Source organism: Ochotona curzoniae, unplaced genomic scaffold (genome assembly GCF_017591425.1).
Source record: "Ochotona curzoniae isolate NIBS_2020 unplaced genomic scaffold, NIBS_Ocur_1.0 contig_3622, whole genome shotgun sequence".
Taxonomy (NCBI): Eukaryota; Metazoa; Chordata; class Mammalia; order Lagomorpha; family Ochotonidae; genus Ochotona; species Ochotona curzoniae.
This window is the reverse complement of record NW_024465926.1, coordinates 24589421-24594086: the sequence shown is the minus strand read 5'-3', so window position 1 is coordinate 24594086 and position 4666 is coordinate 24589421. Positions and strand designations below refer to the sequence as shown.

The 4666-nt window shown below is 41.9% G+C and overlaps 1 non-coding gene across 1 annotated transcript; it reads left to right on the top strand.

Annotated features, from left to right (window-relative positions):
- Positions 1-3899: 3899 nt before the first annotated feature.
- LOC121158143 lies at positions 3900-4027 on the top strand. Its single transcript, XR_005884160.1, has one exon. It is a non-coding gene; the product is annotated as a small nucleolar RNA SNORA1 (small nucleolar RNA).
- Positions 4028-4666: the final 639 nt, after the last annotated feature.

The following is a 4666-nucleotide window of genomic DNA, read 5'->3' as shown; positions in this document are numbered from 1 at the left end:
TTCAACAGGACTTATAAACACTCCTGACTGCAAACTTAACCAAAATGGGCAAAACTGAAGCAGCATGTTACTTTCTGGACTTTGGATTTATAATCATTTGTGTATTCTCTTCCTTTTCCTTTTTTTCCTCACACAGGAAGAATGGTGTGAGAGCACCCCGGAATCCTGAGATCACCCTGGAATCCCGAGAGCACCCCAGAATCCTGAGAGCACCCCGGAGTCCTGAGATCACCCCGGAATCCTGAGAGCACTCCAGAATCCTGAGAGCACCCCGGAATCCCGAGAGCACCCCGGAATCCCGAGAGCACCCCGGAATCCTGAGAGCACCCCGGAATCCTGAGAACAGAAATGTTTTTCTCCAGAACTGAGGAAGATTAACCTGATATCACTAACATTTGCATATTTTACTGGAGAAATCTAATGTCAGATTGATTCTATTTCTCTTGATACCATATTGCTCTCTAATACTCAAATTCTGTAAATTTTCTCTCTACCTATCACAATAATTCAAAAATAACACTAGTACACATGTATCCCTGCTCTAAGCCCATGCTTAGAATACCAATACTGAGCATGCTTCTTTGAAATTGAAAAGACAAGAGTTTCTTCAATAATGGGAATGTATTCTATTATCACTTTTTGAAAATTTCTTCCCCATTTATGATTTTTCTTTCTGTAATGTCCATAGGTACACCATGTCCACATTTATCCTGTGTAGCTTTTCTGTTACCCATACTTTGCCTTTTGTCCCTTTGCTCTATGTTTTGAGATAATGTATTGGGTTAATCTGTTAATTTGTTATTTCATTGTTCAGCTATTTTGTGTCTGTTTATTTCCAACTTCAGTTAACTTTTCTTTTCTATGAATTCTTCCTTGTCTTCCAGTTACTTCTCCTTCAAAATGTATATTACGCTCTTAAACATTATTTTGCAATCATAGTAAGAACAGTATTTCGTTCCCTTTATTTTTTCTTTATTTGAAAGGCAGAGACACAAAGAGTAAGAAATTTGTCAACGGCTGGTTTACACCCTACGTACCGGCAACAGCCCATCCTGGATCAGGCCAAAACAGGTCCTGAAACTCAGCGTGGGGCCTGGTGCTTCTTAGGGTGCAGTGGGAATAAAAAGCAGAGTTAGGACTCAAGCTCAGGAATGTGCACGTCACACTGGGGTCTTGACTACTGCAACACTCAATGTTTATTTCTCTTTCCTCCATTAGATCCATTTCATGGAGCAATAGAGCATAAAGAAAAAAAAAATAGAAATCTAAAGACATGGTCAGAGACAAAAGCAAGACTATTATCTCCTTGGCAGAAGGGAGAGACATGCGCAAAGCACCAAATAAGGTGAGGCTGAGCCTACCACAGTGGCTAAGACTTGGCTCTCCTCAAGGGTTTGAGTCTAAATGGAACCCATGCAAGATAGCACACCAGAATCAGCAAAGGGTATCAGAAGGTAGTAGAACAATAGATTCAGGTTGAAAGGGGGGAAAATGCAAACAACTCCTGTCAATCTACAATGTTTATTTCCCTACATTTTCATTCACATAGGAAGCCAAAATAAGTATTTTCAGACATACGTTCTTTCTAAAAGTACTACAGACATGCTTATTAATGATAGGGTTTAAGGCATCCAATGTGCCTGAAAAGCCTCACATCCCTGTTCTAGCACATTCTGCTGGGAGGGTTTGCATCATGCTACCTAAGACACCTGCATCCCATGTTAGAATACCTGTGCTCGATTCCTGGCCCTGGCTCCCGACTCCAGCTTCCTGCCAATGCGAATGCTGGGACACAGTGAAGATGGCCTGAGACACTGGGTTCCTACCACTCATGTGAGAAACCTGATTATATTTCTGGCTCCCAGATTCAATCTGGCCCAGCCGTGGCTGTGATGGGCATTTGTGGAATGAAATCAGCAGATAGAAGATATCTGTGTGTTCTCTTTCTTGTATATACTTTTTAAAATGACTTTAATGAGTATAATTGTTAGTCAATTATACATGTATAAATTTATATACCTATGTGCATATATACATATGTGCACCTATATACAACCAGTGATCTTCAAAAAACCCATTGAAATGCATACTATGCAAAATTGCATGGGTTTCAAAAAGCTTTTGCAACAGAACATTTTAAATTCTATTTTCCACAGGCGTTGTGAAGTACCCCTGTATGTATGTACGTGTGTGTGTGTGTGTGTTTGTATATTGTGTATCTATATGAGACAGGTAGATCAGAAGAAAATATATTAAAATGTCAACATTACTTAGATCTGTGTGCATGTTACTGTCAGACATGACATTCTACTTTTCTGTGCTTAAAGTACTCCCTATTAAAGATCTTCTAATGATTCCAAAACAGAAAGTCAATGAACATGGCCCACCCAGGAGTACCGACTTCCAGCATCATCTGAGAATAGCAAGCACTTGTTCACTTGCAGGCTCCTCAGATCACCAATGACAGAGCTGTATTTTATGCTCATCGTCAGAAGGCTGCCTACTGTGAATGGTTAAAAAAAAAAAAAGGGACAATTTAAAATCCAGCCTTGCATCTTTGTAAAGTATTTCCAGTCTATTTGAATTTAGCTTTCCTTGAATCCTTGAAGGCTTTTGCTTTGGCGGGGGAAGGACTGCGTTTGGCCAGAGGATTGTCACAGGAGAATGGTGAGAGAAAAGTAAGTGCCATCTCCCCTGGTGAAGGGGGACTCTCTTTAGCAGTCTCTTTCCTTGGATTCATAAATGGATTTCTGCCTCATCTTGCAGTAAATCTGAGACCAAAAGAATTCATAGGGCCTCCTAATGCACATAATGCAGCATGACTGATGAAATGTGGCAGGCACAACCCAATATCTAGTTTTCTGAAAACCACACTGAAATGAACCATCCTGGCCAGAAAGTTAAAACAATACGCAGACTTGAACAACCACCAAAGTTATTTTCCTTGATTCAGTTGTATTCTCAGGCACTTTGCAATTTGGATTACAAAGCATTCTCTGTGTATTTTCTGATGGCGGGTGACAGCTACTGTTTATTCCCAGAAACTCAAATTAATGGTTTTGTTAAATCGACTTTCACCACTGCACACATAAGTCATCCCCTGGGGATCTGTCTAAAGGTCTAAGCCAGTTTCATGTACTTCAAAATGAGTGCTCTTAAGCAAACAGCAAGAAAATTGGTTACCTGAATCTTGAAAGTCAATTGAAGTGCTGTCTGCAAGGACAGAGGAGGGTCAGAAGAAATAGGTATAAAATAAGAACCAACTTCATTTGCCCTTCTCTAGCATAACAATCATCTCAGTGCAAGGCAGCATCGACTCCAACACAATGGCAAAGACTCACGGCAAGACCTGCTTAGTCCTCAGTCTCGCTCAGCCTCAGCTTGCTACCCACCCGGAATGGTGGCCCACTTCCTGAAGGGTTCTAAGTCTTGCACAAGATGGAGTTATCACACAAAATGTTTTATTTATGGCAAATAAAGAGAGCACAGGAAATTCCCACAGCCAGGACTTAGAGAGAAATATGCAGAAGGCAAACTCTTGATCATCAAATGTAAGGTGGGGACAAACTCACACAGGCACAATTTACAGACAAGCTCCAATATAGATCGTTATGCTGACAAGCCTTGAGCCCCTCCTGGGGTGGAGATCATAGCATTAAAAAGAAGCAATGGGAAGAAAAGAAGATGCAGCCACCACTTGGGATACCCCAATCCTACCTCTGAGGACCTGATTCCAGCCCTGGCTGACCAGTTTCCTGCTAATGCACCTGGGAGGTAACAGGTGATAGCTCCTGTGCTCAGGGTTCTGCCACCTGCACGGGAAGCTCAGCTGGAGCTCCTGATTTTGGTCTGCACTACCCCAATACAGCCTTAGCTGTTGAGTGATGTGCGGAGTAAACTACATGACTCTAGATGACAGTGGCCACTGTTGACTATGGTATCCAAAAATTGTCAATATGTGAGACATAGATTATGCTTCCATCAAAGCGTAGGTATTCCAGTGGTGACAAGGAGCTCTGTCATATAAGGGGGAGGAAATTAAGCAAAAAATATAGCAAAGGGTCACCTGGGCTACTGTCTGCAGAGGACGTTCTTAGAGTCCAGACCAGGCCATGGTGGCTGAGGACTGTATCTTTCTATGGAATGTGATTAAAAACCTGGGGTAACTTTGGGGAACCTCCAGAGCTCTGGGGGTCTTAAAACAATCACAGTCATGTCATTTGAGTTACCTGGGGCATTTAGCTGGTAACAAATCCTCCCATCCGTGACATTTCATTCCAACTTCCTGCCTAATGATTTCATAAAAGATGATGAAATGAAATTATGAATGTGAGAATATTTTGTAGATGATAAAATAGCCTAAATGTGGAAGAGGTTAAATTACCTTTCATATTGCTGGCTGGGATTTTTCATTATTCAAGATGGTGTTTTGAACTCCGTGAAAGCAATAGACCACACCACAACTGACTCCTCAGCATCCAAGGCTCTCCTGCAAAAAGACAACACGTTCCTTAAGGGAGAACCTAGGCTGAAGTCAGGAGGGAAGTACTCCAAGTCTCCCATGTGGGTAGAACGGCCTCAACTTGGGTCATCACTACTACCTCCAAGACTGTATGACTTCAGGAAGGAGGCTGAAGTCAGAGCAGAGCCAAGTTCTGAGTCTGCA